The sequence below is a fragment of the Alosa pseudoharengus genome, unplaced genomic scaffold (genome assembly GCF_046254945.1).
Source record: "Alosa pseudoharengus isolate Yale_2024_CS ecotype anadromous, Long Island Sound unplaced genomic scaffold, YU_APseudo_1.1 YU_APseudo_1.1_scf_14, whole genome shotgun sequence".
Taxonomy (NCBI): domain Eukaryota; kingdom Metazoa; phylum Chordata; class Actinopteri; order Clupeiformes; family Clupeidae; genus Alosa; species Alosa pseudoharengus.
Window position 1 is genome coordinate 2,297,419 of NW_027468609.1, and position 26,345 is coordinate 2,323,763.

The window sequence follows — 26,345 nt, forward strand, 5'->3', positions numbered from 1 at the left end:
TCTGAACGTTGCTCAGGTCGTGTGTGTGTGTGTGGCAGCAGCGTTGCTCAGCAGCGTTATGCTCGTGTGTGGCAGGTCATGCTTCCAATCCAATCCACTTTATTTATATAGCACAGTTTAAACAAACACAAGGTTACATAGCACAGTTTATAATAATAAGCTTTATTGGTAACGCTTTAGAATAGCATGTGCTTATTAGGTATTAACAGTGCATAATAAGCAGTTAACAATTCATTACTAACAGTTAGTTAACTGTTGTTATCCTTTAATAACATTAACTAACTGAACTAAAGAAAGGTCTTATAAGCGTATTAGTTATCCACCTCTTTGTCTTATACACCATTAACAAGCATTAACAAGCTGCTTGTTAACACTTACAACTGTTAACAAATATGCTTGTAAGTAACTTAAAAGGCTGCTTATTATCACTTATTATCACTTATTATCACTTATTATCACTTATCACTATAACAGTTAACTAACTGTTAGTAATGAATTGTTAACTGCTTATTATGCACTGTTAATACCTAATAAGCACATGTTATTCTAAAGCGTTACCGCTTTATTTGTATAGCACCTTTCATACACAGAATGCAGCTCAAAGTGCTTTACATTTGAAGCATGTAAAAAAATAATAGTCAGTCAGTCATTATCAATCACATTTCTTCATTGCTGGGGCCGTTTATGATCCACTCAGCAACATATCAAAAATATAGAAAATGACATGTCATAAGACAAACAAACACAAGGTTATATAGCACAGGTAAACAAACACAAGTGCTGTACAGCAAGATAAGAAACACACAAGACACCACAGAAGCACAATAATAGGATAAAGTATTAAAATTAAGAGATAAAAACTAACTAAAATAAATGTAAAAAATAAAAGTAAAAGACATAAAAACTAAAATAAAAGTAAAAAGAGATAAAAACTAAAAAGAGATTAAAAACCAACTCCAATCCAATAAATAAAATAAAATAAAATAAATTAATAAAATATACTGCCCACATAACACATCTACATACCATCAACACACTACCTGGGGTTAAAAGCCAGAGAAAAAAGGTGAGTTTTTAGATGGGACTTAAAAAGAGACAGTGAAGGGGCCTGTCTGATGTGAAGGGGCAGATTGTTCCATAGTTTCGGAGCTGCAACGGCAAAAGCTCGTTCCCCTCTAGATTTTAGCCTGGCTCTGGGCTCTGTCAGGAGCAGCTGGTCAGCTGACCTGAGAGAGCGGCTGGGAGTGTATGGGTGGAGCAGCTCAGAAAGGTAAGGTGGGGCAAGGCCATGCACGGCTTTAAAAGCAAATAAAAGAGTTTTAAAATGAATTCTAAAATGGACAGGCAACCAGTGGAGCGAAGCTAAAATAGGTGAAATGTGCTCATACTTTCGTGTGCTAGTTAAAAGACGAGCAGCAGCATTTTGTACCAGTTGCAGACGAGCAACGGAGGACCCGCTAACCCCCATATAAAGTGCATTGTAGTAATCCAGCCGGGTGGTCACAAAGGCGTGGATTACTGTTTCAAAGTGCTGTTTTTGAAGGACTGGTTTAATTTTTGCCAGCTGCCTCAACTGGAAAAAGCTTGATTTTACCACAGATTTAATCTGGCTGTGAAATTTAAGGTCAGAGTCTACTTTTACCCCCAAATTTGTCATGATTGGCTTGTGGTACTGTGCTAACAAACCCAGATCAACCAGGGGGGTCACAGAAGTGCCACCAAAGACCATGACTTCAGTCTTTTTTTCATTAAAATGTAAAAAGTTAAGAGACATCCAGGCTTTAATGCCATGTAGGCACTCTAGCAATGGCTTAATACTGTAGGCATCTGACTTTTTAAGAGGGACATAAATCTGTGTGTCATCCGCATAGCAATGAAAAGAAATGCTGTGTTTCCTGAGAATTGAACCAAGGGGGAGAAGATAGAGAGAAAATAAAAGAGGGCCAAGCACAGAGCCTTGTGGTACCCCATATGAGAGGGGGACAGTGGAGGACACAGAGTCACCAACACAGAAGGTTCGATGTGACAGGTAGGACCTGAACCATTCCATACCCACTGCTCCAAACTGGCAATCAGGATTGGCCTGGCGTCAGCAGGGTTATGCTTGTGTGTGGCAGGCCTGGCGTCGGTTCCTCAGGTCATGCTTGTGTGTGGCAGGTCTGGCGTCAGCAGCGTTATGCGTGTGTGTGGCAGGCCTGTCGTCAGTTGCTCAGGTCATGCTTGTGTGTGGCAGGCCTGGCATTGCTCAGGTCATGCTTGTGTGTGTGGCAGGCCTGTCGTCAGCACAGCAGCTCTAGTGTATGAGGGTGGAGGGAGATGCAGTCAGCCCTTCTCTCTGATCACAGAGCATGTACACATATACATTTCTGATGTTGCCCCTGTGTTACCATGGAAACCAAGGCAAAGTCAGAAAGAAGTAGCAGCATGTTTTCTAAGAGGTAATTAGGAGCAGAGGAGGCACTCTTTGGCAGGAATGCCGTCTTTGTGCTAAGCATGCTATGTGGGAGAGAAGTATTTATCTCTTGAGTCTGATTAAAGTCATTCTGCCAATTAGCTCATGAAACTAAGGCCTTCTGCACATGTGTACAACCAAAGAAATATGTGACTCTGACTCTAGTGAGGAAACAGCACATAATGCAGCAGCTAGGATTCTAACAAAAACTAAAAGAACTGATCAAATTACTCCAATTCTTAAGCCTGCACTGGCTTCCAGTAAGTCACAGAATTGACTGCACTATTGCTTGTTTATAAATCAGTAAATGGAGCAGGACCTAAATACCTATCAGACATGCCTAATATTTGGGGCCTCATGATGTGACATTGTAAAAGAAACACATGGATAAGTATAAACAAAACACATGGATAGTTGAAATGTTCCGTTACTGTGAAACTATCGGATTTCACAGACAGATGGCTAACAATTTCAGACACACTGTTCTTATGATGACCAAGCAGTGGCAACTATTATCTTATTTCCTCAAGGTTGGCTGTGATTTAATGTGCCTCCGATCACTTAATGTGCTAGACAGGGAACAAGAAGCATTTCTAGATGCATCACACAATGAATGTCTTACAATGCTGAGAAAACAACAATATCTAAGAACAGCCAAGGTGAGTGTAACACTGTTCAAGCTTTTTTCCAACCGAAAAGGCACCACTTTCTCATCCCAGGTGCTTTATGCAACTGTAATCTTCACATAATGGGACTTCAGCCATTTTTATATGTTTTCTTTGGCACTTCCTGTTGTGTCATCTCTGGAGAGCAATAGAGTTAATAGGCTCCCCATATAAAGCGCTGGGCCAAGTCTGTGCGGTACGCGGGCCTGATATTTCATGCTGACGCGCAGGCAGAGGAGAGCCAGCTGTTTCATCAGTGGGAGCATCACGAATCACCTTCTTCACCGCCAGCACTCTCCCGCCAAGCAAACAGAATTAGGACTCCAAACATCTGCTCCATGAGCTCGCGCCTGCGAGCGCCGATATTGAACCAGGCAGTACTGGGTCAGGGGAATACAAGGAAAGTCTCTCTCTTTTTTCATTCTATTCTCTTCTCTCTCCATAAGGTGTGAGCGAGCACAATGGCTGTTAAGTTAAGAGCTGAAAGAGTAAGAAATGAAGCACGCGTGGCCTGATCGCTGTCACCTCATACTGTATGGCACTCAGTGGCAGTGAAGTCAATTTGACTGAAGTGCTGTGCTGGTTCTACCTGGTCGGAACTGAAGTGCTGTACTGGTTCTACCTGGTCGGAACTGAAGTGCTGTACTGGTTCTATCTGGTCTGAACTGAAGTGCTGTACTGGTTCTATCTGGTAGGAACTGAAGTGCTGTGCTGTGCTATCTGGTCGGAACTGAAGTGCTGTGCTGGTTCTATCTGGTCGGAAATACTGCTGTAGGTTATATTACATTTTGGACAGGATCTTTAATGTTTGGTACAAATGCTTTTTAATTACATTATAATAAAATTAAATAATGAAATGACTCATACCACTACATTCCATAATTTCCAGAATGATCTTTGGGATTTAATTTTGTCTCATAAATCTAAACATTTAAAGCTTTTCCTCTGTCGCACGCACTATTTGTTTATCCAGCACCGGCTTAGCAAATAACAATGTCTACAGACAAGGTAGAATATGTTGCATGATTTTATGAAAGTACGATGTATTGCGACATCAGATGCAAGTCAAATTTGTAGTTTCTCATGTCTCATTCCATCAAACTACAGATCCGCTACCCGATCCGGCAAACTTACATAGTGCGGTTAGAGCCGATAGAGGGCCGCGAAGCGAATGCAGAAAGTGCCGTTCACCCAGTTACGAGTTGATGAACCACTGAAACGATTTTGGAAACATTATTTTACAAAAAAGGTACAAAAAACTCTTTGGTGTTGCTTTAAAGCTGCATACTTATCTGGCATTCTACATGATGTTAAAGCACTGCAGCGGATGTAGGCTTTTGTAATGTTTTATTACTATATGTAGAGGATCCTAAAGGCACACAGCCCTCGGCTTTAAATACGCTTAAAAAGGAGGAGAAACATCTGACAAAATTGACTTTTTTTGTCTTTTGAGATTTCATAACCATTTCACCTTTCAAATACGTTATTATGTAGTGTGTGTATTGATTGTTTAGAGCCTGTGTGCACTGTACGTGTGGAGATGTGAAAGCCAGACCTCCACGTGTATAGGTGCGGCTGCAGCTGACTCAATAGAATTCCAGAGTGATCGCCCACCTCTGGGAAGAATGGTGCTTCTGCTCAAGGCCATCCAACACATCCATCACTAAGCATCGTGTTTCCACTCCAACGCAAGGTGAAACAGAGAGAGAGAGAGAGAGAGGGGGAGATAGAGGAAGAGAGAGAGATAGAGAGAGGAAGAGGGGGAGATAGAGATAGGGAGGGAGAGGAAGTGGGAGAGATAGAGAGAGGGAGAGATATATGTAGCATATTTTCTATAATTTGTTTTCACCCAAGGACCAAGCGTGTTGGATGTGATCCTGTTAAATAATATAATGAAAGCTAGTAGCAGCTCCATGTGATTTCTTTAAGTATGTCTAGACCTTGAAACAGCACACATGCCAGTGCCTGGACATGCTTTCAGGCTCTTTTGTACTTTGGCTTTTTTGTAATAATTACCATAAAGGAATCAGGACACGCAGTTCCGACTTTCCACCAGATGAAATTCAGAAGCAGACATTACCCATGGAGCGTTAATAAATATAAATATATAAATATATATATAAGGGTGCAGGCTCTATGTGTGTGATGATCTGTGCAGGGCAGGCATAGTGACCCCCTCAATATGGAGAAGCCCAGTGTTTTCATGATTGCTGTCATTAGTGTTTACTGAATATGCGGTGGCAGAAAGTGTGTGTGAGAGAGAGAGAGAGAGAGAGAGAGAGAGAGAGAGAGAGGGAGGGAGGGAGGGATGGAGCGCTAGTGTGTGTGTGTGAGAGAGAGATAGCAAACATACTAGTTTTCATATGTGACCTTACTAACATTGCGCCCCTCTGCATCTACTTTAACCAGCGTTGCTAACATCGCGCCCCTCTGCATCTACATCACCAGCGTTGCTAACATCGCGCCCCTCTGCATCTACATCACCAGCGTTGCTAACATCGCGCCCCTCTGCATCTACATTAACCAGCGTTGCTAACATTGTGCCCCTCTGCATCTACATCACCAGCGTTGCTAACATCGCGCCCCTCTGCATCTACATCACCAGCGTTGCTAACATTGTGCCCCTCTGCATCTACATTAACCAGCGTTGCTAACATTGTGCCCCTCTGCATCTACTTTAACCAGCGTTGCTAACATTGTGCCCCTCTGCATCTACATTACCAGCGTTGCTAACATTGTGCCCCTCTGCATCTACTTTAACCAGCGTTGCTAACATTGTGCCCCTCTGCATCTACATTACCAGCGTTGCTAACATTGTGCCCCTCTGCATCTACATTACCAGCGTTGCTAACATTGTGCCCCTCTGCATCTACATTACCAGCGTTGCTAACATTGTGCCCCTCTGCATCTACTTCTCGCTTTGCCTTGTTGTCGTTCTTCATCCCCTTCTCTCCAGTCCGCGGTCCCCCTGCAGCAGCAGAGGCTTTACCAGACCGATTGCGATCGCTCTACGGCCTCCTGGATCTATCGCCGACCACGCTTTTCACTCTCACACACACACAACCACACTTTTCACTATCACACACACACAACCACACTTTTCAGTCTGCCACAATGCTGCTGCTACTACTACTCTGTCAGAAGGTTACGCTAGGACTATGTAAATATACAACACAACTACCTCTATTTTTTTGATATATGTTCTATATTTCTATATTTTGATATATGTTCTATATTTCAGTCTCGCACTTTAATGTCTGTATGTGGTATGTCTGTATATTTGTATTTTTTATTGTCTATGGCTATGTCTATGTCTAAAGTATGTCTATGTCTGTATTTAAAGTATGTCTATGTCTGCATGGGAAAGTAAGAAACAAAATTTCAATTCTTTGTATGACCAGTGCATGTAAAGAAATTGACAATAAAGCCGACTTGACTTGACTTGACTCTCTCACACACACACCAGAGACCACGCTTTTCACTATCACACACACACAACCACGCTTTTCACTATCACGAACACACACAACCACACTTTTCACTCTCTCAAACACACACACACGACTACGCTTTTCAATCTCACACACACACACCATCATGTGTTTCACTCTCAGCAGGAGGTCGGGAGGGATGGCTGACTGAAGATAGCCAGGTGGACCCTGGGACCATATTGGGACCATCAAGAGAGGTTTGCATCTGCTGGACACATTTTCCTCACTGTGTGTGTGCATGTGGCTTGAAAGCTCTCAAAAAAGGGAAAGAAACACAGACACAAAGTCAAGAGCCCCCTTGTGAATGTGACTTATACGAAATCAACAGAGGGACAGAGAAATAGTGTGTGTGTGTGTGTGTGTGTGAGAGAGAAAGAGAGAAACAAAGTGACGGCAGGTAAAGATAAAAGGCCCTGTCAAGCTGTGGCGTATCAGCACTGTGGATCCTCCTGTGAAAGGGAGATGGGCCCATTCAGCAGAGTCTGGGACAGCACACAGACCGGTGCAGGTGTTATCAGGAGATTGCCAGAACCGCAAAGAGCCTTTTTATGCGTCGCTTGAGGGGGGGGGGGCATAATGTGTGTTTGAGAAGATCGAGTGCAGGACATTGTTGCTAATGTTCGTGGTGACAGACTTAAGTGAACAAGATCAATCCCCCTGGAGTCTGTGTGCGGGAGAGAAAGAAAAACAAGTGTGCGTCACACATTCCCAGGTGTCAGCCCCTTCATAATTCAGTGGTTACTGTAAAAAGCTTTTACACAATGCCACTCCGTCAGGAGCCAATCAGAACATTCCGATTTATGAAAAAAGACAGGCGCACTCTTTGGTGGAGCGATGCCAGAACAAGCCTCATCTAAATTGCACATAATTCTGCTCTTTCAGTGGCAGCAGGCTGGGCGGGATGCTGTGTGCACGCTCGCTGATGCGCACCGTGACCTATCGGAGGTTGGGAAGAAAGCCTGCACTTGTTAGCTTTCATGTCTCCTGTTTGTAGCCTGTCAGTGAGACATGCGGCGGATTTTGAAAGTCCTAAAGCTTTCCCCTGGTTGCTTAAGAAACAAGTGTTTAGCCCTGAATATTTATTTCATCCTATCTGTGTTTCTGTTTGTTTCTCACAAGACATGACAGTGTGCAAGCCTCCTGAGAACAGCTGTGGGCTACATCCTCTGCAACAACAACGATCATACGCCATCCAAAGATAAACTCATCCTGACTCGTCTACTAAACCCATATTAGCTCTCATCTGTCTGGGCGCGGTTCACAACCATCATTATTTTCATCTGCAGTCTTGCGTTTGTTCTTTTGCTTGTTCCTTCACATCCTGTGCCCCTTTGTATTTCTGCCTTTCAAACACCCACTTTTTGTTTTGTGACCAAACATTTATTGCATCAATTATTAAAGCGTTGTTGTCGTTGCAGAGATGCGGGAGCTCTCTGCCAACGTATTACCTGGAGAGCTCCGACATGAGGCTGTGAAGCCAGACGCCGGCGGATTTGCCAGAAAATATGCATTATGTCTGTCTCTCTCGGGGACTGAGGAAGAGGAGAGAGGGGGGAAGAGAAGAGAGGAGGAGAGAGGAGAGGGAGGGAGGGAAGGAGGAGAGAGAGGATAGGAGGAGAGGAAGAGAGGAGGCACTGAGAGCTCCAACTGATTGAGCAGGACAAGACAGAGCACTGAAGTGCTTGGCAGAGTGTCCTGGCTCACAGTAGTCCCAGCCTATCCTCTGGATGTTGGAGGACTGTGTGTGTGTGTGTGTGTGTGTGTGTATGAGAGAGAGAGAGAGTGTTTGTGAGTGTGTGTGTGTGTTTGAATGAGTGAGTGTGTGTGTGAGAGAGAGAGGGGGTGGAGGGGTCAGCAAGGAGGGTGTGGGGGGATAGGCCCCACACGTCCGCATGGCAGCACAGCCAAGAAAATATTGACTTTCACACCTACCCACACACACACACACACACCAGTGTGAATTATTACAATTCAGACAACTTGATAAGGGATGACAGCACTGGGCTGACATCACAGGGTGTCCAGTAACAGCTGAGAACTGCCAAAGATATGTGAAGCATCTGCCTCAGGAGAGAGAAGAAACACTGCTAATGCTAACATGCAGACTGTATGTGTCCTTTAAAGAGCACTGCTAATGCTAACAGGCAGACTGCATGTGTCCTTTAAAGAGCACTGCTAATGCTAACAGGCAGACTGCATGTGTCCTTTAAAGAGCACTGCTAATGCTTACAGGCAGACTGCATGTGTCCTTTAAAGAACACTGCTAATGCTAACAGGCAGACTGCATGTGTCCTTTTGTGCTGTAAAGAGCACTGCTAACACAAACAGGCAGACTGTATGTGTCCTTTAAAGAGCACTGCTAATGCTAACAGGCAGACTGCATGTGTCCTTTAAAGAGCACTGCTAATGCTAACAGGCAGACTGCATGTGTCCTTTAAAGAACACTGCTAATGCTAACAGGCAGACTGCATGTGTCCTTTTGTGCTGTAAAGAGCACTGCTAACACAAACAGGCAGACTGTATGTGTCCTTTAAAGAGCACTGCTAATGCTAACAGGCAGACTGCATGTGTCCTTTAAAGAGCACTGCTAACGCTAACAGGCAGACTGCATGTGTCCTTTAAAGAGCACTGCTAACGCTAACAGGCAGACTGCATGTGTCCTTTTGTGCTGTAAAGAGCACTGCTAACGCTAACAGGCAGACTGCATGTCTTTGTGTGTGAGAGGGATGGCAGAACGGGGAAGAAAGCTTTGTGTGGCCAAGACGCCATGTTGGATTGGGAAAGCACTGAGCGCAGAGGTGGGGCTGCATCATGCCATCAGCTCACCACCACAACACAGTCCATCAGCTCACCACCACAACACAGTCCATCAGCTCACCACCACAACACAGTCCACTGGGCAGCACCACAACACAGTCCATCAGCTCACCACCACAACACAGTCCACTGGGCAGCACCTGGGTGTCCACTGGGCAGCACCGTCGCTGGACTGACCTGGGTGATGGAGGAGGCTGGTCCCAGACTGCTGTCAGTTTTTGGATGCATTTGAGATCTACACTAATAACTCATCTAACTACACTAATGCTTATCCTTTTTGTAGGACTGTTTGTATAGAAAGTTGCTCTGTTAACCGGCTGTTTGTATGGAAAGTTGCTCTGTTAACCGGCTGTTTGTATGGAAAGTTGCTCTGTTAACCGGCTGTTTGTATGGAAAGTCACTCTGGAAAGTCACTCTGTTAACCGGCTGTTTGTATGGAAAGTCGCTCTGTTAACTGGCTGCTCTTGGGTTCATTCACGGGACAGTGACTGGCAAGAATACACACACACACACACACACACAGAAAGAGAGGGATAGAGGGAGAGTGAAAGAAAGAGCGAGTTTCACTGGGAGAGCTCATTGCCAAAATGTCTCGGCTTCTCTACGTAGATGTGGTTGTGTGTGTGTGTATGTATGTTTTTATGTGGGTCTATATCTGGTTAACCTGACTCTCGCCAGATGAATTTCGTTCCGCCTGGGACCAATCCATTGAAGTGTTGCTTCAGAAGGCTGGGCCTAATCAAAAAATGCTTGCATACGATTGAATAAGCCACTTGTCCGTCATCTATTGACGTGCTACTTCAACCACTCACATCGAAGCCAACCCGTGACGCTGATAACAGTCTCACAGTCACTTCTACGCTATGTCACATCTATGAAACTCCCGCCCTGCGTCCTGATTGGCTGAACCATAAAGTCGGTTGCTGAAATCACTCTCAATGGAAGAGGTCCCAGATGGATGTGAGTGAAGCTAGGCGGAGCTAAGCGGAACGAAATTCATCTGGCGAGAGTCAGGTTAATATCTGGTAGCTCATTGCCAAAAAATGTCTCGGCCTCTCTACGTAGCTGTGGTTGTGTGTGTATGTGTGCACGCGCGTGTGTGTTTGTTTTGATGTGTGTGTGTGTGTGTGTGTGCATGCGTGTATGTGTGGTTGTGTGTGTGTGTGGGTCTGTATCTGGTAGCTCATTGCCAAATTGTCTCAGCCTCCCTGCGTAGGTGTGGTTGTGTGTGTGTGTGTGTGTGTACAGAATGTCTCTATGTGAGTCTGCGTAGGTGTGGTTGGGAAGGCTATCTTTGGATGCCCCTGCTTCAGACGACCTCATTCGTTGTGAAGTCGGACTATCTGAGCCAAGCAGCTCGCTGTGAAGTCCTGTAACGGACAGTCTGCTCACACCACCTCTGATATACACCTCACGGACCAGCGGACAGAGGAGCCAATCAGACCTCAGGTCCATGGTGTAAAACCCAATGGCATGCTCTTTGAGCATTCATACTGAGCTATTAGACATCTCTCTTCACTAGTGTGTCTTTTTCAGCAGATACTGTAACTAGTGATCTACATTTTAAACGCATACTATACTACTACTACCACCACTACTACTACTACAAATACTACTCCCATATTACTAATATTACTACTATAACTGCTATTGTTACTACTCTCAGTCTGTTTGTCTCTGAATAGGAGCTACTCAAACCCTTGAATTTGATAAAGTAGTTCTCACTACCCTGTGTTTAAAAATGAAATGATTGCATACTACATACTACCTGCCTAATTCAGCGGCGTCTCCAATCGCAGTGTTTTCCACAGAGTCAAGCAGATAGGTGGGGAATGGAATCACTAATGAAGGCATCACTGCGCGCCATTATCCTATTTGCAGTGAGAAAGCCCCTGGTTTACACAGACAAACAGTTTAAAAGCCTCGACTGGATGAATATTCATCCCGGCCAAGCAGCAGGTGTAGGGAGGTGTAGCTGGCAAGGCTTGCGTCTCCCACCGCACGTCTCTCAGGTGATACATTACAAAGGAAACAGTCTAATTAAAGCTTTTAGTTATGAAAGTTATGAAAGCAGTGCCTTTTCAATGTATCCTGTTTTATGGCTGTAGTGTAGATATACAATACATAATGTACATGGCTGTTGACCATATAGATTATATACAGTACATACAAATAAAAATGATGCTCTTGATTGCAGATTCTGTTGCAGTATCTGAAGTTAACTGAACTTGCACACGTCTTCTGGCAAAGACCAAAGTGGCTTTGGTGGTCTATTTTTAAAGGTTGTTTGGTGTCTATCACAGAGTGAATCACACGTGGGATGGAGCTAAACACAGTTGCCACCACCATATGTGTAAGTCCCGCCTCCTGTCAGTGTCATCTCTCACCTCCTCAGGCTGTCGCTGCTGTGAATTAGACCTCCTGCATCTCCCTCTCCTCCTCAGACCTGCATCTCCCTCTCCTCCTCAGACCTGCATCTCTTCCGCTCCATTTCATCAGCTGTCGTACCTCATTCATCGCGCTGCGTTTCTTTATGCTTCACATGATGGCTGACACTATAACATTCACGTGGTTGTGTGTGTGTGTGTGTGAGTGTGTGTGTGTGTATATGTGTGTGTGTAACATTCATCGCGCTGCGCTGCGTTTCTATATGCTTCACATAATGGCTGACACTATAACATTCACGTGGTTGTGTGTGTGTGTGTGTGAGTGTGTGTGTGTGTATATGTGTGTGTGTAACATTCATCGCGCTGCGCTGCGTTTCTATATGCTTCACATGATGGCTGACACTATAACATTCACGTGGTTGTGTGTGTGTGTGTGTGTGTGTGAGTGTGTGTGTGTATATGTGTGTGTGTAACATTCATCGCGCTGCGTTTCTTTATGCTTCACATGACGGCTGACGCTATAACATTCACGTGGTTGTGTGTGTGTGTGTGTGTGTGTGTGTGTGTGTGTGTGTAACATTCACCGCTGCGTTTCTTTATTCTTCACATGATTGCCGACGCTATAATGGCCAGGCTGCCCAGTAGACCAATCCTGGCACCTGCCGCTGTGTGGTGCCCATCACTCCTGACTGGCAGTGCCCGCTCCTCTGCCCCCTTGCCTGGCTGCCCGGCTGGCTGGATAGCCTACATGGTGCGAGTGACTCAGCTGAAGGGGCACTCCGTAAATGCCCCTCTTTGATTAATAAAACATGGCTGGGTCCAGATGATCTGTGCGGGGCCACGTTTGATCTGCATCTCTCGGGACGGTGAGCGGAGATTCGCTCCCTTTTGGTGGACCAGCGTGGACCAGCATTCCTGATGAGCCAAATGTGTCAATTATTCATTTAATACCCCCCCACACCACCACCACCACAGACACACACAGCCAAATGTGTCAATTATTCATTTAATACCCCCCCCACCACCACCACAGACACATACAGCTGGTGCTCACATCCCTGTCCATCCCACATACAGACATACATACTCTCCCTTTCTCTCTCTCTCTCTCTCTCTCTCTGTGTGTGTGTGTGTGTGTGTATACATACATACTCTCCCATTCTCTCTCTCTCTCTGGGTCTGTGTGTGAGTGTCAGTGTGTGTGTGTTAAATGGGATTTAGGATATGCTAGTTCATACTCACTGTTGACTCTTTAATAATAGAATGGTATTTGTACAAATGTTCAAGACAGTACAACACACACACACACACATTCATCCTATGAGACAGCATAACACACACACACACCTCATCTTGTGAGACAGTACAACACCCCCACATCTAATGAATTATTCAAGTTGTTAGCAAAAGCCTGAAAAACGTTAAACAAATCTGTACATTTGGTATTCAAATAAAATATTCTTGAAGAAATATAGATTATGTATAGATATACGTATATTTATATATATTTCCAAGTGCATAACAACAGCAGTGATAATTGTGTTTGTACAAAGTGCTTCAGTGTTGATGGTGATGCTATTTTACCTGACTGCCAACACTTTCTCTTTCTGTTGAGGAGATAGGATCTGCCAGCCATGTTCACTGTATTGGAGAATCTGCATAAGATAATTAATATAGCCTAACAAACATTTTTTCAGAGTGTGAATCCCAGTTCATTTTCACATATTTAACTTTAGCCTCTCACTCTTGCCCAAGGCAGGAGGGAACTTTTGTTTAAGGAAAAGGTAAAGGCAATCTCGTCATGTCGTCACACTTATAACCTCAATTATATAACCTGTTAACTGATAAACTTTTACTTTCCAGTAGGTGCACATAATCTCGTCATGTCGTCACACTTAATTATAACCTGTTAACTGATAAACTGTTACTTTCCAGTAGGTGCACATAATCGCTCCCTTTCACAAGGTGACATGAAGCAAGTCAGCTCGGTCTCTGCTTCTGCACTGATGGAGTGTGAAAACAAGCCAGGTGTTTGGGATCTGACATGTCTAAAGATGTCATCAGAAACTTTGTCTGTTACATTACTATGAGGACACACCTGTTACACTGCACACTACGATGAGAAGGACACACCTGTTACACTGTCCACTACATGGAGAAGGACACACCTGTTATGAGGACACACCTGTTACACTGTCCACTACATGGAGAAGGACACACCTGTTACACTGTCCACTACATGGAGAAGGACACACCTGTTACACTGTCCACTATGATGAGGACACGCCTGTTACTGTCCACTGTCTGTCTTTTCACATTGTCCACATTGTACATTGTCCTTTGTTCATTTATTTCTGTACCGTGTGCAATGGGGAGAATATTTCTAAATATTTATTAGAGCTATTTCAGTATTTAACCAAAGACATCATCAATGCTGACACGCACACACACAATTCTTCACACAAGCACAGAGTCTCAGAGAACACAGAAAGAAAAAAGGAAAGAGAGAGTGTAGCCTGAAATATGACCATGTGTTGGACTCTCCTTCTGACCCCGGAGAGTCCATGAACTGAGGCTCCTTCCTGGCGGGCCTCACCCGCAGCTCATTAGCAGTAAGCTGTTGTGCTATCAAACAATTAGCCAAAGGTCAGCGCTGTCGTCGTAGGGACAGCCTTTTCTGGGGCACCCGGTGGCGCAGGGCCAGAAACACAAACACAGTCAGGGTAACGTATTTCCATGGCGACCCACGGAGATTAATCGGCCACCCAAGAGATGGGGCCCTTGACTGACCTGCTGACAACACACACTGTTTCCACCGCCCGCTTAATGAAAGCCTGGCCCCAGCGCTCAAAATTAAAATGCCAAGGAAGAGGTCAAAGCTATCATCATATTGATTTAGATTGAGATTAAAGTGTGGCTATTGATTATTGGGTAAGGGTGACGTCTACATCCTTCAGGTGATTTTATGCCAAATAAGGTAACCATGCCTATTACTAGTGTGTTAATTCTCCAGGAGACCTAGACACACACACACACACACACACACACACACACACACAGATACACACACACACACACAGACACACACACACTGTTTGGCCAAAGGCAAACTCCTGGATGGAAATGAGCCCCATCCCCTCGGGCTCTTGAACATGCCCGGTCCAACCCCCTACCCCACCCTGTGGCTGCTCTTGAACATGCCCGGTCCAACCCCCTACCCCACCCTGTGGCTGCTCTTGAACATGCCCGGTCCAACCCCCTACCCCACCCTGTGGCTGCTCTTGAACATGCCCGGTCCAACCCCCTACCCCACCCTGTGGCTGTGTCATTAAACATCTCTACATCTTCACTTGTCCATCCTTTCCATACCATTAGGCTGCGCGTCCTATTTCAACAGACCATTGACAGTGACCAGCTACTCTCTCATCATGCCCACTTAGGAGAGACATCAAGTGTTCATTTGGATGTTCTGTCTGTTCCCACCGACCTGCTGTCTGGCTCATCTATAGGACGGCCACCTCATAGCGCATGTCTGGCTCATCTATAGGACGGCCACCTCATAGCGCATGTGTGGCTGCTCAAGTGAGCATGCCAGGCATTGGGTCACTTTCACCAAGCAGTAATGGCCTGGGATAACTGTGGAAAATGCCTGTAATAGTACTATTTTCTGCTGGCCTGAAATATTAACTCTAGTGTGATTATGCATGCACGCTAATTAATTACACTTTGACAGAAAGGGGTTTTCATGCATCTAAAGTGCACAGTGTGCACATAGCATGCAGAGGCTGGGCGGTGAGGGAATTAGTTCCAAAGCAGAGGCCCCAGACTGCATTAGATCCGGCCCTAATCTGGGCCAGACTTCAGCCACACCTGAGCCGGATTCCAGCCATATCTGGGCTGTAAGGGGACCGTGTCTGGATGCAGAACTCTGCCAGGCTCTGGGAACATGCTCTTCCGAAGGCAAATCTCCCATGTTCTAGTCAATTACCCCTTTCAAGCAAGGCCTACACTGAGAGGAGGGAAAGTGGCCAACAGATATCCCAGAAAATGACTCTGTTTAGCTATTGATTAGCTTTAGCTTTCTGTGGTCTATTTAGGCTTGATATGCCAGATCTAACCAGCTAACACCCTGATTCATTGGAAGCCATCCAGAGAGGAATAAAGATCTCAGCCAACCAGGCTGCCCGGAACAGCTTAGAACTTAGCAGTCCGCACACAGAGGTGGAAAACATGTCAACATGCATCTTAGAACTGAGCAGTCCGAACACAGAGGTGGAAAACATGTCAACATGCATCTTAGAACTGAGCAGTCTGAACACAGAGGTGGAAAACATGTCAACATGCATCTTAGAACTGAGCAGTCTGAACACAGAGGTGGAAAACATGTCAACATGCATCTTAGAACTGAGCAGTCTGAACACAGAGGTGGAAAACATGTCAACATGCATCTTAGAACTGAGCAGTCTGAACACAGAGGTGGAAAACATGTCAACATGCATCTTAGAACTGAGCAGTCTGAACACAGAGGTGGAAAACATGTCAACATGCATCTTAGAACTGAGCAGTCCGAACACAGAGGTGGAAAACATGTCAACATGCATCTTAGAACTGAGCAGTCCGAACACAGAGGTGGAAAACATGTCAACATGCATCTTAGAACTGAGCAGTCTGAACACAGAGGTGGAAAACATAGGCTGCAGTGGTAATCTACTGCAAATAACCCTTGAACCATTAGGGCAAAGCCAGCACTTTAGAATCTCTCTCCACTGAACGGACCATTTTCCCCCTTTACTTCTTTCTTTCTTTTCCTTCTTGTTTCATTTTTTGTCTTTTTTTAGCAGCTCAGACGCTGTGTCCAATTATTTCCCCCTCCCGTGTTCAGAGCGTTTTGAGAACCAGTTGCAAATGGGAATGGATAAAAGCAGCGCTTTCACTGGGGCGTCATGTGGGTGGGTGGGCATCTGAGGCGAGGCTAGGCGATGTGTCTGAGGCAGGCCTGGTGGGTGCTCTCTCTCTCCCCCCTTCTCTCTCACCCTCCTCCCCCCCCTCTCTCTCTCTTTCCCTCTCCCACTCTCTCTCTCCCTCCCCCTCTCTCTCTCTCCCCCTCTCTCTCTCTCTCTCTCTCTCCCTCTCTCTCTCTATCTCTTCCTCTCCCTGGCATAGCTTCTCATCATGGCACTAATGGGCTTCATGAGCCGCTGTCACGGCAACAAGCAGGCTGTACAGACCAGAAAGGTGTTCATTACGCCTGGCTGCCATGGCGACCTAGGATGCTGCTGGCCACCTGCAGGGGAGGGACTAAACAGCCGCGAGGACGGCCTACAGACAGGTGGGCAGCAGGAGCTCATGAATCATCACCATGGCTGCAGCTGGCAGCGGAACATTCCGGTACATTCCAGAACAGCTCTGGAGTGGGTCTGGCCTGATCGGAAGTGGGCATGGTGCATCTGAGCCAGCTCTTAGTCAGAAAGGTTGCTTATATTCCATTTAATTAATTTTTTCACTTTATCTTTTACTTTTACATTTCTTGGTTTAATGCTTCAAGTGAAGCACGTTGAATTGCATTTAATGTATGAAATGTGCTCTGCAAATAAAGTTTCTTCTTCTTCTTATTATTATTATATGTTTGTTAGGGTTAGCCTCTCTCTGGCTTGGAATGTTGTTTTTCATATTTCTCAAAATGAGATGCATAAGTTGGTGATTCAGCACAAACAGATACGGCCTTGTCTTCAGGAGGCACCTACATTTCTGTGTTTTTTTTTCTTCTGATTTTCAAGGATAGATGTTCTTCTGACTTTATTATTATTATTATTTTATTATTCTTTGACTTTATTATTATTCAAAGTGCTTCTTGTAGTGTTCATACCTGGGACTTTGTTACTCTTGTTTGTTAAGACCTGTTCCTTTCTCAACAACCCCAAACAATAATGTGTGCTTTGCCACAACAGGAAAACAGTGCTGAAGAAAACAAGCAAACCAAAGAGTATGATCGGATAGGTGATCATTTCTGACACCAAAGTGTCTACATGACAAATATTAATGTTCATAGATCAACTCAAACAGTGGTCATAATACTTAGCCCATGATGTGAGAGCATACCAATATTTGACACAACACATGATACGTTCTCTTGCTTGGGCCACCAGGATGGAAACGGAGTAGAAATGAGCCTGTGTGCCAAAGATTCTAGAACAGAGAGCTCCATTCTAGAATCTTTGCTTTGTGCTTCCCACCAAAGATTCTAGAACAGAGAGCTCCGCTCTAGAATCTTTTCTTTGTGCTTCCTCATGTGCTTCCCACCAATGAGCCTTTGTGCCAAAGATTCTAGAACAGAGAAATCAGCTCCAGAATCTTTGCTTTGTGCTTCCTCATGTGCTTCCCACCAAAGATTCTAGAACAGAGAGCTCTGCTCTAGAATCTTTGCTTTGTGCTTCCTCATGTTAGCCTGACGAGCCAGACCCACATTAAAATGTAGGGTCTGGGCACTCACCGTTCGCAGTGCTCAGTCCGAGGGGCGGGATAATCAGTTGTCTTTCAAATTCCCTCTGCACGCAATAGGACAGCGGCAGCGCTATGAGTCCCATGCGTTTCCCACCAGCGGAGCTAGTTGGCTAGTTCAAACGTTTGCCAACTTAATAAAAGCTTAACTCGTGTCACACTGTCACCGCCAACAGCAACATCCATCTTATTTGTTTTCAAGTAGCAGGGAATTCAAGCCAAGCCGTTGCAACTCTGCCATCAATCATTATGTTAAGCCCACCTAACGACTCTATACACGATTTCATTGGCCTGATTAAGTTTCGATTTCTGGAGCTCACAAGCCAGCGGAGAGTTGCTAGACTAGCCCTGGCAGCAAATGTAATTTGCTACCGCTAGGGGCGCGTCTAGATTTCTAGGCTATCCTCATATGCTTCCCACCAAAGATTCTAGTCAAGTCAAGTCAAGTCATTTTTATTTATAAAGCACATTTAACATGTACTTAGTACAATCCAAAGCGCTCCACACACAAGACATTGACACATAATGACAAACAATGCTGGACGGAGCGGTGTAGTCGCCATCGTACCCGTGACATCATCAAGACAAACAAACACTTTACAAAATAACAAAAGACACAAGACAGGTGCCGGACAGAGCGGCGTAATCGCCAGCGTACCTGTGACATCACACCAAGACATAGGCTACACAAATAAACAGACAGACAAATAGACAGTGACAGTAAAGCAAGCCTGTCTTTACAAAGACAAAAGGCTTACAGAACAAGACCAGACATAAAACATAAAACAAACGGACTCAGCGCTCATGCAGACAAAGATAAAGACAGAAAAACACTCAACAAGTCCGCAGGCAGGTGATGATGCTTCGCCAGCAGTTTAGTCCACAAGTCCCCTTTCAGCCCGGTGAGCAGATCAGCCAGCAGTTTAGGGGGCGGTGGCCGTGGCGGTGGGCGGCTTTCTCTTCACTCCCAAGGTGTAATCCTGACACAGCTTGTGCGTTGACGTCTTGATGGTTGACGATATTGGATAGCTAGTTAGTTAGAACAGAGAGCTCCGAATCTCTAGAATCTTTGCTTTGTGCTTCCTCATGTGCTTCCTCATTCCAAGGTGTGATTCCCCTCCATGTAGGGTTACCACACGTTCTGGTTTTCCCGGGATTGATCTCTTTTTTTTTTTTTTTTTTAAGAAAATTGATCATCTTTCCCGGGACACCAAATGTCCCGTTTTTTGGTGCACAGGCACTTCTATTTTCTTTTAAGTATTCCCTAGTTTCACTTTCAATAAAACCTACATTCCGCTCCTGAATCCTACTATTTTTCTTAACTTATCTTGATTGTATCCTGCTGTCGGAGGCAGGCATGCGCTTATTATGACCGCCGCTTCGTCATCTACTTCCTGAATTTTTGGTCAACGATACCCGGGACACCGAACCACTGGGGCACATGAAATTTGGTGGGTATGTAGCCCCACTAGACTTTTACGGAAAAATGTTGTTTGGTCCCCGGGGGCCACTCCCCCCCCCCCCCCCCCCCGCGCTGGGCCCCCCGAAACCCAAAAATTCAATTTTTCCTAAATAACTACCTGAACTGTGGCACCGAGGAGGAAGACATTTTTATGGTATGTTGGTCTCAAGGGCCCACATCAAACTAGCCCATAATCACTCATTTGTGATTTGCACCCCCCGGTAAAAAATGAAAATGCAATATCATTCTGCTTTAATCGCCCCTCTCTTCAGTTAAGATGTTCAGAACTGCACCAAATTTTATGTGTATGATTAACCTGAAATTCTCTGGGGGTATGCCAAGTTTCGTAGAATTTCATCTATGGGGGGGTCTAAAAAAATTAAGTTATGTGTACATTTAGTGACTGTACACTCATTGGCCTGTAGATGGTAGTGCACACATATACACACGCACACACACACACAGGCACACCATCAGTATCGGCAATTACAACGGCCGATACATAATTACAAATTCAGTAGGATTAAAGGAAAACCAAATATTCATCATAATAATTTGGCTGCATTTCCAGTATTGGCGTCACGTAGTCGTTTGTCCACCAGATGGCGCATCGTTGCAGTGAGACGTAATTTTGTTGGAAGTTAATCTAAAGTGGGTTGGAAAGACACTACGCTTCCTACAAGGACAAGACTGTAGTTTACCTCAGAGAATGTCTAATAAGGGTAGGGTGATTTCTGCATGACATGTAATTCCCATTTCTTCTTGAAGCCGAAATAAATCTGAGAATGTTTATCGGACATGCTTGGTTTTTACTGCAGGTACTAGGCTACATTAATCTTAAATTATATCAATAGCCTAGAGTTGGTAAAATAATGTTACCGTTAGCATTGGTTGAGTGATGGAGGCCAATTTGATTATTGATGTATTTGTAGAAAACCATAAATGTGGTTATAGGCTACCAAGAAAATTGATAACAGCACTAATTGCATCTTTTGACTGTCATCTCATTTGCTTATGACTAGAAAACCATCACGTAGCGAACGTGTTGTGGCTAACTCACTTAGCCCCTCTACTAACAGGAGCTAAGTGAGTTAGCCACAAAACGAAATTTCGGTTCGATTTGGTTTGATAAAATGGGGGGCGAGACGGAGGAGGATATAGGCTTACAATCAAAGTCAGGGCCAGTGGCGAAGAAAAAGAGATACACAGTAGGCTATACAACGCCGACAGGGTGAAAATGGGTAACTTTTCTGAGTGGGTAGGCTAACAACTTAATATTATGCATAGTATTGGTAATGTTTTATGGATTAGCCTTATATCTTAAAAGAGCTGGTGAAAGGGCAAGGTTTCAGCAACCTTAAAGTGTCAATGAATGCACCATTTATAGTTAAACAGTATAACATTTGCAGCATTTGTTAATAAATTATTATTTAAAACCAGTAATAGGCCTAGTATAATTAAAGGCATTTAACATTAATCAAAATCATAACTTTTTTTTTTTTTTTTGGGGGGGGGGGGGTCGGAAATGAATGTCCCGGATTTTCACAAATCAAATGTGGCAACCCTACCTCCATGTGGCATCCTGTTCACCACCATCAACCCAAATGCCCGCGTCTGCCCCTGCCCACTGCTGGCACCAATTAACCTCCACTGGACAAATGCACAGCTTGTGACATATGTACTGTGAAATGATCACTTACATAAATAAATAAATAAATGCAGCTTTTAGATAGATAGATAGATAGATAGATAGATAGATAGATAGATAGATAAATACTTTATTGATCCCCAAGGGGAATTTCAAGGTCTCAGCAGCATACAGACACACACACAACATTCACTAACAGCAGAAAAAGTAATTAAAAGTATATAATATAAAAAAACACAACTAAGCAATAAGGACATTAGAAGATAAAGAATATACAAAAATACAAATTACACTAAATAACACTAAATTTAAATAAATTCTAAACGTTTATCACACATAGCAGGCGAATTATAACCGGTTCTTTCCCAGTTCTCTTAACTATCTCTTAATGAGATGACGGTGGGGTCATAGTGCTAATCTCAATTACTGCTAAGCTGTTGTAGTATATTATTATAATTATAAGTATATTATTTATGTCATGTGTTTTTATTATTATTTATGTCATGTGTTTTTATTATTCTGTTGAATCTCGACTAGTCCACCCAGGATCACCTGGACAATATGGGCACGCTAAAAGCACCATATTTTTGGAAGCGTTTGGTCAGCTGGTGGGCTTCACCGTAGCCGAAAAACAGAACCACCGTGTGTTTCCCCCGTCGAAACACCACCTGTTCAAGAGGAAGTCCATGGGGAATGGCTGCAATTTATGACCATCCTACTTTAGTGTGCAGCTTGCACCACAGTTTTTGCCCGCTGGATATTTTTGAAGTCCTGCCCAAATGGCTGTTTTTTTTTTTGTCTCTGCCTGTGCAAGTTAATTTGGATTATTGAAAAGCCATTTGAGAGTGTAATGTCGGTTGATCGCGGCGGCACTGTCGCTGTAATCAAAACTTATCATAATTGCATTACAGCTACAATGGCTTTGAGATTACAGGTCTAGACAGAGAGACAAACCCTGGTCTTATCCATACCAGTGTGCTGTCTTAACACATGCCTGCACATACTGGAGCCTAAAGGGGCTTCACTTCACATCTCTTATTTTAGATGCTACGCTGAGCTGTCCCCTACAGTATGTCTTAGTTTTGCTATTATTTGTAATCACTGAGCAAGGGTCATGACCCTGACTCATCATATTGCAATATGTACTGCACTGATCAACACTGTTAATCAACAGAGATGGCCAAACTGGTGACGCTTCATTTTCTTTCTTAGAGAATACCTCCACAGTGAGCAGGCAACTAGGAAAACACTAAGTAAGTCAATTTACACTACCTCTGTCTCTAACCTGACACAACAACGTGTTCCACGTGTGGCGTAAACATTTTTTTATGTACTTTTAACAGCCTTAAAGAGCTGCCAGTTTAAAGTGATACACCATATCTAATAGAACGAACATTAAACGGATGACTGAAACCTTTTTCAAAAACAGCTCTGATGTAAATTCCCATTTATGTCCAGAGACCAGTTGAAATGACTTGTGCTAGATCAGGGCCAAATCAAGGCTCTGAAACATACAATGTGCTGCTGTGAGATGACCTTGATAACGGAGGGGTTTTCCTCTGTGCTGGCCTGAGGCTTCAGAAGTGTTGCTCCTCATTAATGCGTTTGGGTCGGATTATCAGATGACATTTAAATGTCCCATGTTATCATGTGTCCAAACGTCCCCCAGCACAACACAGGCCTTTGAGACGCCAGGTCTGTGTAGTGAGTGGGTCGTGTTTTGGTGTTGATATGACATCCACCAGGTAGTGTATAAACAAGAGAATGCAAAGATCCAGAAGATGGCACTATCCACACCCTGTCAAGAATTCCCAGGTAAAAGTGACACTTTGGAGATATGCCAAGAAAAAGACAAAACATGGATGTAAATGAACCCAAGTCATCTCAATAGAGGGAAGAGGATGAAGAACAACCTTACACAAAGCTTTGTGCTTGACAACAATTTCATAGACACAGGATCTGTTAGTTTATTACTGCAAAGTGTTGATCAAATTAGGTTAATTAAACTAGAAAATACAATTCCAGGGAATTACCATTGCATGTAAATGCAAAAAAGCTGCTGTGTATAACATTATATTACTTACAGTATGATTATTCAGATTACAGTCTTACAGTATTCTTGAAAACCACTTACTTGGTTAGATGAGTATATGACAGTCAGTAAAAATAAATGGTCAATTCAATATTGATCAACATTCTTTGTTTTAATACAGCAGAATGATACTCAGAATACACTAATAAACACTTACTAATGTAAGCTTGAAGAAAAAATCACAGTGTGTGTGTATATATATACACAGAACTTGATAATGCCAATCATATTATCCTAAGACAGATCTATTTATCAGTGGTAACTCTGAACTGGCAGCAACAGCTAGAGGCCTCAGTTAATGGTATTAGGTCAAATTTGATTGTGATATATACACTGAAGAATAAAAGAGTCAGCCCTTCAGATGATCAGTTTTAGACAGAACGACAGAACTAGACAGAACTTATTTTTCACACAGCACAGCTCAGGTCTAAAAAGAGAGGTCTAACAGCACAGCTATGTTTCACAGATGTTACAGCACAGGAATGATTCAAAGGTATGAATGGTTGACAAATATGATTCACAGGTATACATGTTCCCTATAGTTAGTGAGTATAGTCCTCACACAACAATATAGTTCTCAGAATGTCTCAGTGTAGATCTCAGATAAGTCTCAGTATGGTTAAATGGTATGTGCACAGATATGGTTACATGTTTGTAAGAATGTATGTTAGTATGTTGCTAGCAACATTGTCAGAGATGTATGGTTGACAGGTGTGCACACAGACAGGCACACACGTAATGTCATACATGGTCATCACCACTGGTCTGGTCTGGAACCTAAAAGACAAAAGCAAACAAGTTTAACAGTTGTGCCAAAACAATACAAGGAATGTCTGCAATTGTAGCCTATTCATGGCTTTCATAAGGTCCCTTTCCACAGGGGTATAATCAAGCACCAAATGCATTCATAATCTAGGTGCTTGCTTGTATACACCTGTGGAAAGGGACCTGATGAAACCCATCAATAGACGAACTATGATAGCATACCGTGATAGTGTTTACTTAGGCTACGTAAGAATCAGGAGCATAGAATGAAAACGTAGCCATGGCCTATTTGATACACAAGCAAGCGGTGAACAACGTTACAAATTTGGTAAAAATAAAAACAGGAGCATATTTGGTAGCTTTAACTAAAATGTGAACGGTGGGAGCTATAACGTTATGACCATCAACAATGAGTCACGTTATTCATGCCCTTCATGACACCCATGATGGGTTTCATCAGGTTCCTTCACACAGTATAATCAAGCAACAGTCTGCATTCATAATCTATTCCAGGTGCTTGATTCTATACACCCGTGTAAAGTGACCTGATGTCGAATAAAATCAGAGCCATAGTATCTGTAGGCCTACTTACTTCTCTGGTTTACGTTAACGTTCTAGTTAAAACGCTGCCGGTTAGTGGGCCTAATGAACAAATGTAACGTTAACGTTAGTGCATTAGGCCTACGTTTGATTGTCGTTATCTATCGAAACCTACAGCTAACCGGTCACTGTAACGTTGACGACATATTAACGTTGATTAACAGTGGGTTTCCTTACATAATCAACGTAGCAAGGTGCTAACGTCCACTAGCCTATTTCACTAATGTTAAAACGTTAACGTTACCTAACGTTATAACGTTAGTGTAGTTTATATGTTTCATACATTCATACATAGGCTATACGCTAACGTTACATAATGTTTGACGACATAAATGACTCAAATACCAAAAACCGGAACACTTACCTTGTCTGTAATTAGAGAAATGTGTCTGAATGAGAGTTTCACGAGCAAATAAAGTGACCACGGCACAGCAGCCGAAGACGTTCAGCAGATTCACAGCTCCAGGTAGCTCTGCTACTGTTGATTGAACATACAGTCTATGGTTGATTGCTTTCAGGTGGAGGTCGACGTCATAATGCTAAAGTTGCCGCCACGGCGGTCAATGTTAACTCTATGAGAATTTCTTGCTCTTTTATCGTAAATATCTCAAAAAGTATAAAGTTCACAAATGTAAAAAGACATTGTACAATTGTCCGTTACAAGACCTTTGTAGGAGTGTTTGAATGACGTCAAACGGTTCAGTGGTTTTAGAGCCTTTGCACGTCAAATTTGGTCGGAAGCAGAATAATAACTAGAAAATGCAATTCCAGGGAATTACCATTGCATGTAAATGCAAAAAAGTTACTATAACATTATATTACTTACAGTATGATTATTCAGATTACACAGTCTTACAGTATTCTTGAAAACCACTTACTTGGTTAGATGTTAGCTTAGAGTATATGACAGTCAGTAAAAATAAATGGTCAATTCAATATTAATCAACATTCTTTGTTTTAATACAGCAGAATGATGATGAATACACTAATGAACACTTACCAATGTAAGCTTTAAGTAAAAATCACAGTTGTGTGTGTATATGTGTATATATATATATATATATATATATATAATGCCAATCAATGATCATATTATCCTAAAACAGATTTATTTATCAGTGGTAACTCTGAACTGATTCAGAGTTACTGAAGGTATGAATGGTTGACAAATATGATTCACAGGTATACATGTTCCATATAGTTAGTGAGTATAGTCCTCACACAACAATATAGTTCTCAGAATGTCTCAGTGTAGATCTCAGATAAGTCTCAGTATGGTTAAATGGTATGTGCACAGATATGGTTACATGTGTGTAAGAATGTATGTTAGTATGTTGCTAGCAACATTGTTAGAGATGTATGGTTGACAGGTGTGCACAGACAGGCACACACGTAATGTCATACATGGTCATCACCACTGGTCTGGTCTGCAACCTAAAAGACAAAAGCAAACAAGTTTAACAGTTAT